At 31.3% G+C, this 11,361-nt stretch overlaps 4 non-coding genes across 4 annotated transcripts; all 4 read left to right on the forward strand.

Moving 5' to 3' along the window:
* Positions 1 to 214: 214 nt before the first annotated feature.
* LOC149511177 (U2 spliceosomal RNA) lies at positions 215 to 414 on the forward strand. Its single transcript, XR_016334489.1, has one exon. It is a non-coding gene; the product is annotated as a U2 spliceosomal RNA (small nuclear RNA).
* Positions 415 to 5,483: 5,069 nt separating this feature from the next.
* On the forward strand, positions 5,484 to 5,701 carry LOC149511178 (small nucleolar RNA U3). The gene has a single exon (XR_016334429.1). It is a non-coding gene; the product is annotated as a small nucleolar RNA U3 (small nucleolar RNA).
* Positions 5,702 to 7,602: 1,901 nt separating this feature from the next.
* LOC149511179 (U2 spliceosomal RNA) lies at positions 7,603 to 7,799 on the forward strand. Its single transcript, XR_016334478.1, has one exon. It is a non-coding gene; the product is annotated as a U2 spliceosomal RNA (small nuclear RNA).
* Positions 7,800 to 9,362: 1,563 nt separating this feature from the next.
* Positions 9,363 to 9,558, forward strand: LOC149511180 (U2 spliceosomal RNA). The gene has a single exon (XR_016334483.1). It is a non-coding gene; the product is annotated as a U2 spliceosomal RNA (small nuclear RNA).
* Positions 9,559 to 11,361: the final 1,803 nt, after the last annotated feature.

An 11,361-nucleotide genomic window follows, 5' to 3' on the forward strand; every position in this document is an offset into this window, starting at 1 on the left:
GGTGAAATATTTTGCTTTAGCTAAAAATGACTTCACCTTGCACCAAAGGAATAACAAATTAAAGAGCTCCTCAATAGAAATGAGAATAATTTTCATGTGCAAATACGTTAGGGTAAGAGTTCCTTTCACCAAGTTCATATCCCATATCCAGAGCCCAAGCCAAGGATCATGCCAAGGTTCGATATTAAAGAAAATCCGAGCCTCAAAATATCTCATACCTTTCTCGACCTTTTGGCTAAGATCAACTGTAGTATCTGTTTTTATCAGTTTAATATCTGATACGTGGGTCAATGCCCCACATGATATTAAATTAATTTTTTTAGAGGGAGAGTCCATCATAGTAGCTTGCTACTGGTGCCACGGGTCGAGATTCAACCTCCAGGTCTGCGCGGCTCCAGGACCTTGGCATGCACTCATCCGGCGTCCCAAATCAGCCTACCTATCACGATTCACACCCTTGTGAGGTATTGTCTACTCTAGTCCCTCTAGCCTTACGATTTTATCCTACAAAAGACGCCTCACAAGGAAGAGAATGTGTGAACCTTTATATCGTAAAACCAACTCTAGTACTCATCTGATGTGGGATTTCTGGCTTCACTTAAGGATCGTGACACTGGGACTCTCGATAGTTGCCTTTGCGTTGCACTACAGCACAGGCTTGGGCACCCCACCAAATCCAATTCTAGTTGATAGCGGTAGAGGGTAGCTAATTGGGCAAAAATTGAATTCAGCAACTTATCAATTAGGTTTTACTAGCATACAAATAGGAGGAAGAAAGTGTAGAAGCCGAAAAGTGAGAAGAATGAAAGAAAATGGAAGAAAGATGGGAACAAGAGAAAAGCAAAATTATGAATTAAGTTTTAAGTGACATTTGGACTCAAAATCTTTTCGAAATAAGCCAATTCACAGAAAGAGTGACATGTTGAAGCTTTGGAGCGCATAATAATCGGTCTATTAAAGGCTTTTTGCAAGTTCAATGAGAAATTGTTGCCTACAAGCTTGTGGTCCTGAAATTGAAAAAAAAAAAAAGAGCTTGCAAGGATATCATGACTAAGACATCTTGACGAAAGAAATTTTTTAAGTATTATCCAACTTATAGTTTTAATTTTTTAATCAGATGATTAAAATTCTATGTCATATGGACTCAGATATGGGTATTTGTTTTTTGTATGCATATAAGCATAGACTCGCCATTTATTCAAGTTTTAGAGTCGTAAAGTTGATTAAAAATATGCAAAAATAAGATATGATGTGCAAATACGTTTTATAAAAATTTTTATTCGTGTGATCGACATCAGTTTACCTGTCTGAGAAGAAAAAAAGGGCACAATATCTCTTGAACCATGAAGATTGGCATTGGTCCCCCTTTCCCTTCTCTCTCATTGATTGATTCTCTTATTTCATTTTATTTTATTTTATTTCTACTTTGAATTTTTTAAAAAAATTTTCATATTTAAATATTTTTAAAAATTTTAGATTTTGAAATTTTAAAAAAATTTTCTAGATTTTTAAAAAGTTTAATTTTTGTTTTGTTAATTATGACATGTGATAGTCGCATCACGATTACATAATTGCCACATCTCTATATGTGTAATATTTGCATGTGTCAAATTTTTATTAGTTGATTGCATCATTAATTTTTGTTAATGGTGTTAAGTCATTAGGTAGATTGATACATGAATTAAAACTTGGGATATTACATTAAATATTTTTCAATAATTTAGGGGTTGTGAAAGATATTATCCCAATATTTTTATTTACTTCATTAAACAATTATTAAAAACATAAATGTTTTAATCATATTCATCTAATAAAATTTTGAGAATGTTATAAACATTCACTTTGAGTGTATATTTCCAAAATTTTATAACCCTAAAATCATTGGATTTGCTAGCAAGAATGCCACAATTGTTAAAATTCCAAACTAATATGGAAAGAGAAATTAAAGATCCATTACTAGAAGCACCATGAGATTATAAAAGACAAGTAATTTTTGTCAAAGTGAAGAAACCCTTTGTGATCTGTCATTACAAGGAAAAATGCTACTTGAATCCTTGAACATTAACAACAAATTAATTTGGAAATAACAAATTTGCTTTGCTTTGGAGGAGTTTTCTTTTGTCATATTAACGTTTCGAGGTTATATGTATTGACCATTAAATATAGGCATCAAATTTACAATCTTATCTTTGACTTCTTTTCCATGGAATATTTATTTTGTTTTTTGAAAAAAAAATTCAAATACAATTTCATGCTCTATTGAACTATATCTAACAAGTCCTTTTTTTTTTTTTTGGAAAAATTCTCATAGATTAAAAAAAATAACATATTAATACATGCCTATCATGTAAATAGCAACTTGCAAGTCCAATAAATCACGGGATGAAGAATGAAAATTGTTATTTATATTAAATTAGAAGGAAGGGATTATTTTATTTTTTTCGACTTGTCTCTTTCATCTTTTAAATTTATTAAAATCAATAGTTAAAAAAAGGTATAAAAAGATGTACTTTTTTTTATATAACTTAATCACTCCCCTAAATTAAATACTAATTGTCAAACGAATAAATTCGTAGATCCATCTCTGAACATAACTAAAGGAGTCACCACAAATCTTTTTTATTTATGTGTAATTAGCCACCTAAGTGAATCTATCATCCTAAGGATGTCCTAAGCTTGACCAAGGATCCCTAAAAGAATAGGTTTTGGTCTACGTTTCAAAACTAAGTTCGAGAGTTCAGTTATGCATGAGAAATATTATAATACCCTTGCAACGCCTATCTAAGGATGATACCAATTTAATTTTGTGTTATCCAAGCTTTAAAATATTTTTCTAATTTACCAAATAATTTAATTATTACAAATTGATCTTAAAATTACTCTAATCGTTTGGTAGTAAATTAAGATAATTTCCTCACCTTAGAGCAGTCATAGACACTCATGTCCCGCTCTGAAGAAACTTTGTCGTCAAATTCATTAACATATTTTTGTAGACATTATTTTTTAAAACAATCTATAAAATCCTCCAATCATTTGGTAGGATTTTATTTTAATGCATATCCCCCAATTGTCTGGTGGGATTTTTATTTGAAAACCTATTTACGAAATTTTTTTAAAAAAATTGTCATTAAATCTTCTAATGGTTTGATAAAATTTAACTTAGAAATTTAAAATCCTCCAATCATTTAGTAGGATTTAAAAATTATTTTTCAAAAATTCATTATGAAATTCTCCAATCGTTCGGTAGAATTCATAATTCAAGATTTAAATCCTCTAATCATTTGGTAGGAATCATAAATTTATTATAAAATTTTATTTTAAATATGCATAAAAGAAAAAAGAGAATGAACTAAGTAACAAAAATTGATATACAAATAAAGAAGAAGAAAAATAGAAATTACCTTGTCTTCTTTTTTGTTTCTCTACAAAATAGCCTATGGCTTCGCTAGCCCCCTCGCTTGTGGTGATTAATTTTCTTTTTGGTATAAGCAAAAATCAAATAGAAACCTAAAACATATATAACCGAAACCCTTGAAAACTTTGCTATAAAAATTTTATGTTGAATACCTCTTTTTTATGTGTCTTCCAACTCTTTTCTTTAATACAAAACTCTCAAGAGAAAATTCTAATTATCTAAACCCAAAACACCAGAAAAAATTATAAAAAAACTTTTAATTTTTTTTTTTTTTACACACTTTCTCTTGATTTTTTTAATTGATTCTTAATTCTTTTTAATTGAACTTAGTGAGGGTCTTTTTATAGGCTTCTAATCCCAATTACAATAGTAAAATGAGTTTTCTTGGTTTGAATCTTCCAATCAACTTTAATCTTGGATTTTTAATCCAAATCCATCTCTCAAACTAATTTCCCTTTACAATCCTTTTTAAATTAGAACGCTTTCAATTCAACAACTCAATTAGAATTAAACCCTTTTCAAAATTCAATAAAACAATTTTTCATTTTTTTAAATAACAATAATAACTCTAAACTAAATATACTACCAAAAATAAATAAATAAATAAATTCAAAAACATAATCTTAAAATATAAATTCACCCTGAACTAAATAGAGTGTCTACACTATTATATGGATCACACTTTTTTTTAATTTGATGCATGAAAATTATTATTAAATTAAAAAATCTAATACAATGATATCATATATAAAATTCTTAATGAACTAATTTTAGCCGGTCAAACAAATCCATTATAGTTTTGATAACATATAATGCTATTTATAAATTAGTAAATTATTTTGTAATTTATACAATCAAATTAAAAATAAATTGGAATATCTTAATTTTTCTTTCACCATGACCATACCTATACGCATTTTCAATCATTCAATTTTTCTTATTCATTCTATTTTATTTTTTTGGTTTAAAAATAGTTTATATTCCTTTTTTTTTTGTTTAATTATATTGCTATCATTTCTCTCCCTTTTTTTTATTCTTATTAATTTGACATTTAAAACCATTCAAATGAGTTACAATAGTTTTTTTTTTTGTTGCTCTTTTTGCTCATAAGACATAACTCATTAGGCAAGTTTCCTTTATTTAAAATTTTGAGAGAGAAAAATCACCTAATTATTTTGATGGCATGATGTGAGAACATCACAAGAAAACCATAATTAATTTAGTTCCAATGCAGAATCCAGATTCTCTATATTGATTACATAGTGTAAAATACAAAACATGTTCTTAAAAACCAACCCTGGAAAGCTCATAATCGTTTTGAGAGGTTTCAATCCTTATATAAGTTTGTTTTGTCAATAATGAATAACGGTAACACAATTTGAAAACATAATTTCTCTTTTTCAAAAAAAAAATTTATTTTTAAAAGCTTTATGCTTATTAACATAATTTTGCATTGAATTTTAAAAAAATGACCAAACAAATCAATTAGCGCAATTCTCATTATATATAATAATATTTAAAAAATAATACATTTATAATTTAAACAATGAATTAAATTTTGATTCAATCGAATGTATATGTGTTTTTGTTCAAACTGTTAAATTTAAATTTCTCTAATATAAAATACAGTAATAATAAAATAATAATAAGATTTATAACATATAATTCTATTTTTTAAAGTTTTAATGCCGTTGTGAAAAGTGTCAAGGTGTGGTCTTGTAAGCCTAGGTGGATGCAGCGGTAAGTTTCCTCCAGGCAAAAGCACAACTCTTGAGACTATATGTCTGTTGCCTAGATACTAATCCATACTGCAAAAGCTATGTTAGGTAGAAAAAGGGGAAATGTTTTACTTCCAAGGAAAAAAAAATAGAAATGTGGTATAGCTGTTAAACTAGACATGCTAGGAAGAAAAAAATGGAAATGTTTTACTTCCAGATCCTGTTAATTTCTCTCTGCTCTGCTAATTTTCTAACAAACCTAGGCCAAATAATGCTGACCACCACGAAGCAGTCATATAGTCTCGAAAAGACAGATGAGTTCTGGATGGCATTTATATGAGGAAGAAGGTACGATCTTACTTACACAGGATCTGTTCTATAGGTTCGTACTTCTGTATCCTTTAGCACAAAGGAGACAGGATCTCAAGTCTGGTTGATGAAACAAGGCCTTGTAATCAGAGCGTGCTTAACCGCTTCCTAGACCTCGTTTACCAGCATGAGCAGTAAAAGATCGTTCTCAGCACGGTGTTTAACTAGCTGAGATGGTCACAAAGTTGTCTGACAGACTTTGCTAATCCTTTTTGCAAGTTAGTTGTTTTGAGTAAAAAACTTTTCAAACACGCCTGTACTGCACAAGTAAACTGATGAAAGAAGTTAAAATTGGTATGTTTTATATAGAAACATTTGCGGAATTGATTTTAGAATTGTCCAATTGGAAGTTAAAACTTCTTGCTAATTTTTTCATGCTGCTGAACCACTTTTATTTGCATTTCAAGTTTGTCTATTATGTGTTTTAATCAATTATTAAAATGATGGCTATGCTGAGAGGTTTAACTAAGAATCATGGTAAATAGATTCCATATAATATGTTGAGAGGTTTAATATCCAATTTCCATGTTTCAGTGAAAGATGGACTTAAATCCTTTCTAAGGGATTGAATAATATATTTAATTTAATCTTTTTATTTTCAGATCACATCCAATTATAAAGTATTGGAGTAGTATCGATGAATTTTCTTTTTTAATAAAAAAAGTGGTTTAAGAATAGAAGAAAAAGAATAATATCATTTAATTGATCAGTTCAATATCAGTTGCAACAAGATTAACAACTTGTATGATATTAAAAAATTAGATTATTTACATCCTCAATCCAAAGAAATTGTGCTTTTAATGCTTCATTTTGTTACAATTTGGGTGACTTTTTTTAGCTCAATCTGTTAACTAGTTATTTGACGGGTAGAGTCAAAGCGTGCGCCATTGAGAGCAAGGGCCTCATATGAGAAGGAGGTCCACAGCATCATAGCTGACCGAAAAGTGAGGCAGAAGGACTACCAACCAAGACAGGAGTACTTGGTGCGCTGGAAGGGACTTTCAGACAGTGAGGCGAGCTGGGAACCAGCAGAGAACTTATGGCAGCTTGGGGACCATATTAGGTAGTACCATGTAGAGGACAAATCGAAGGCGTTGCGCAATCAGGTGGGGGAGAATGTCACGCCCTGGGCGGGCATGCCAGGCACACCAGCACGTGCACCCGATGTTGAAGCTCGCCCACCAGGCGCACTGGCGGGGGTTTACGCACAAGGCCTTAGAGATATGGCTAAACCATCCGCACACCCTGCAGGCCAGCCCGCACGACCATGGCCTAGCCTGAATAATGCCCGTACCACATCCAAAATGGCCCAATAGGGGAGATACGCAAGGGGATCTTCTAAAAGCTCACAAGATCAGCAGGAGCCTTCTAGCGGATCTGGTTCACCCTATAATTCAGGAGATAGAATCCTGATTGATTGTAATCTTTGTAATTCCTTAATTTTAGCTTTCATTCTAAAGATTTAGCCATAAGTGTAGCTGGGAGCCTCAACTATAAATAGAGGGCTACTCCACCCTCATTTGTACATCATCATACACACTTCTGTTTCAGTAATACAGAGCATATTTTCAGCAATTCTCTTGTTCTTTTGTTTCTCTCAAACTTGCGCATTCTACCATTCCCATTGTTCTAGTGCCCACGCGCTTGTGTTTTAGGCTAACTTAAGCTAGAAGGAGGCGATTCCAAGCCTAAGGCCGCATGGATTTTGAGTCTAAGGTCAGAGCACGTGACATGTGGCCTTGAGAGTTGAGACCATGAAATTATTTGTTTTAGTTGAGATGACTTTAGTTTCCTTTGAAAAATTAACAAAGATTACCGCAATATTCCAAAGTTATGCTCCAAAGTCTGGTTTCATAGACATCGAAAAATATTTCTTGTACAAATACATCAACGTGCCACATGCAGAAAATTTGTAAGATAAATTATATAAATGTACAAACACTTCATTGAGGTACTGTATGGTTATTTTTTGTATCATAAAAAATTTGTACATAAAAGATATAAGTTCTTTCAAATAAGTTTGCATCCCATATTAAAAGCATAAGCTAGAGGTGATGCTGAGTTGCATTATAAAAAAAAAATCAAGACGCAAACCAACTCATACCTTTCTCGGCCTTTTGGCTAAGATCAAGTGTAGTATCTGTTCTTATCAGTTTAATATCTGATACGTGAGTCATTGACTCACATGATATTAAATAAATTTTTTTAGGGAGAGAGTCCATTACAGTAGCTTGCTACTAGGATTCTCCGAGTGTCGTTCTTGTGTCGCACTACAGCAAGAGTCTGGCACATCCCGCCAATTGTAGTTTAAGTTTTTCTTTAAAAAAGAGGGCCTTGCGCACTCTATGAATTCTAGTTATAAAGTTTTTTGCTTTAGAGGTAGTGACAGAGCATCTTACTACTTTTTCGCCAAATGGTTTTCTTTCTTGCGTGCTGGAAAACGAAAGCAGAATGTCATGACTTGATTAAGACTTTTTCTGCCACATCGATACATGAATGGGAGGTATCGAATCTACTTTTCTAAAAGCAAGATTTTTTAAAATTTTTTTTGAGATTATAATATAAATTATAACTAGAATTGAATATTATATTATTGAATAATCAATTAATCAACCAATCAACAAATTAAAATATAAGTACACAAATTCAACATACGAACTCAAATATAATAAGATTTGAAAATCAAATAAATAGTCAAGCAACAAATTAAAATATAATTAAATAAATTCATCATAAAATTAAAATAAACTCATACACGGTGAGACTTGAATTTAGAATAAAATTAATATAAAGTTTGTGAATTTCTTTTAGAAAATGATTTAATAAAAATTTTAATAAAATATTTTAATCGATAGATTGATAGAATTTAATATGAATGACAATAATATGTAAAAAATTATTAAAAATATTATTTATAATTCAAATTTAATCTATACTTATTTAATAAAAATTCTGTCAATATTTTTGCAAAAAATATTCATTTAAAAATATATCAAAATTTATTAAAAAATTATCAATATTTACATATTTAATCTATGTAACAAAACCTTTTAATTTATGTATTTTGATTTTCAATTTAGACTTCATTAATCGTTTCTAATAAAATTTTTTATAAATTTGACCTAAACACTTCATTTAAGTCTTTTGAACCTTACGGAAGAGGATTATTTCTTTTTTATTGGAGGAAGATAATTTCCGAAATAATTATTATACAAGGTACATATAGATATCTCAAATAAAACATTAGATTTTAAATTTTTTATATATATGCATTTGCAATGCAATCACAGCTAACCAATTCAATTATTTAAGTGAAACTTTTAAAAAATGGCCAGTATTTGATGAAAAAAGTTAAAACTGGAACTAATTGAAGAAGCATTTGGGAGAATTGATTTTAGATTTCCCAGTTACCCAATTGGTAAAAATGAATCTAATTTGCAACGACAGCTTAGCAGCATCCAAAAAAAAACATGCTTACCCGAGTGAATTCGATTGTTTACACCATTGATCTAAGGAAATCTGTGATGTTAATGCTTGATTCTCTGCTACAATTTGGGTGATTTTTTAAATATTTGTCATTTAGTTATTAGCTCAAGTTCTTAGAGAACAATTAGTTTTACCCAAGCTAACTTAATCTGACGCAGAGATGGGGAAATTTTTTGTTTTAGCTAAAACGATTCACCTTGCACCAAAGGAATAACAAATTAAGGAACACGGCAGTAGACATCAGAATAATTTTCATGTGCAAATACATCAGAGTAGGAGTTCTTTTAACTAAGTTCAGATCCCACATCCAGAGCCCAAGCCAAGGGTCACGCCAAGGTTCGATATAAAAGACAATCCGAGCCACAAAACAACTCATACCTTTCTCGGCCTTTTGGCTAAGATCAAGTGTAGTATCTGTTCTTGTCAGTTTAATATCTGATACGTGGGTCAATGACCCACATGATATTAAATTAATTTTTTTAGGGGGAGAGTCCATCACAGTAGCTTGCTACTGGGAATCTCGAGCGTCGCTTTTGCGTTGCCCTACAGCACAGGCCTGGCGCACCCCACCAACATTAGTTCAATATTCGAAATCGTCTAACAGTAACTAAATGGGTAAGAACCAATTTCGGCTGCTCGGCAAATAGGTTTTATAGTACATATAGATAGGGGGAAGAAAGAGTAGAAGCTACAAGCAAGAAAATGGAAGAAAGATGGGAACGAGTGCATGATTAATCGGTCTATTAGTTGAATAAGAAATTGTTGCCTAAAGCTTGTCATACCGAAATTGAAAAAAATAAAATAAAAGAGCTTGTAAGGATGTCATGATAATAGAAATCTAAAACATAATTTTTTTAAGCATAGTCCAACTTATAATTTCAATCTTTTCTTATAATTTCGATCTTTTTAATCAGATGAATGAAATTAAACGTTATATGAACTCAGATATGGATATCCGTTATTCGTATCTACGTATCAAACTCGTCTTTTGTGCAAATTTTAGACTCACAAAGTTGACTAAAAATGTGAAAAAATAAAATATGATGTGCAAATACTTCTTATAAAAAAATTTATTGGTGTTAACGACATTAGTTTACTTGACTGAGAAGCATAAAGGTCAATCTTTATTGAACCATAAGGATTGGCACTGGTCCCCCTCTCCCTTCTCTCTCTCCTTAATTGATTCTCTTTTTTTTTTTTTATTCCTTTTTTTACTTTGAATTTTTAAAAAAATTTTCACATTTTAATTGTTTAAAATATTTTAGATTTCAAAAATTAAAAATTTTTTTCCAGATTTTTAAACAATTTTAGTTTTTTTAATTTTAATTATGACTTGTGATAGTCGCATCACTGTTAGATAATAGCTGCTTATCTCTATCACGGACCTAAGGAGCAGTTTTGAATCTCACATCGACTGTGTACTAAAGTTGGTAATGGGATATAAGGGTTCACACCACCACCTGTTCGTTAGGCACCTTTTGTGGGACAAAACCATGAGGCGAAGGAGGTTAAAGCGGACAATACCTCACAAGGGTGTGAACCATAACAATTAGGCTGATTTGGGACATCGAGTGAGTCCATGCTCGACTCCTGGAGTCACGAGCCTGGAGGTTGAGTCTCGGCTCGTAACAAGTGGTATTAGAGCCATCTCTGGGGTACTAGCGATTTGCCACCGAGGATGATGGGCCTTCATTGGAGTGGGGATGTCACGGACCTAAGGAAGAGTCTCGAATCCCACATCGACTATGTTGGCTTTCGTTGGAGTGAGGGAGGATGTCACGAACTTAAGGAAGAGTTATGAATCCTACATCGACTGTGTACTAGAGTTAGTCATTAGATATAAGGGTTCACATCACCACTTCCTTATGAGGCGTCTTTTGTGGGATAAGGGAGCCAAAACGGATAATATCTTACAAATGTGTGAATCGTGACAGTTAGGCTAATTTGGGATGCCGGATGAGTCCATGCTTGGGTCGTGGAGCCGCGCGAGCCTGGAGGTTGAATCTCGACCCATGACATCTCTACATATGTAATATGTATCATCAATTTCTATTAATGGTGTTAAGTCATCGGGTAAGATTGATACATTTCATTAAACATTTTTCAATAATTTGGGGGGTTGTGAAGGATATTATCCCAAAGCTTTTATTTATTTCAGTGAACAATATATTAAAAACATAAATGCTTTAATCATATTCATCTAATATAATTAGAAACATAATTTTTTTAAGCATAGTCCAACTTATAATTTTATATGTATATAAGTATCAGACTCGCCATTTATTCAAATTTTAAAAGCACAAAGTTCACTAAAAATATTAAAAAATAAGATATGATGTGCAAATTTGCCTTATAAAAATTTTTATTAGTGAT

The sequence above is a fragment of the Durio zibethinus genome, chromosome 26 (assembly GCF_047325235.1).
Source record: "Durio zibethinus cultivar Kanyao isolate XHJ-2024 chromosome 26, ASM4732523v1, whole genome shotgun sequence".
NCBI classification, from domain to species: domain Eukaryota; kingdom Viridiplantae; phylum Streptophyta; class Magnoliopsida; order Malvales; family Malvaceae; genus Durio; species Durio zibethinus.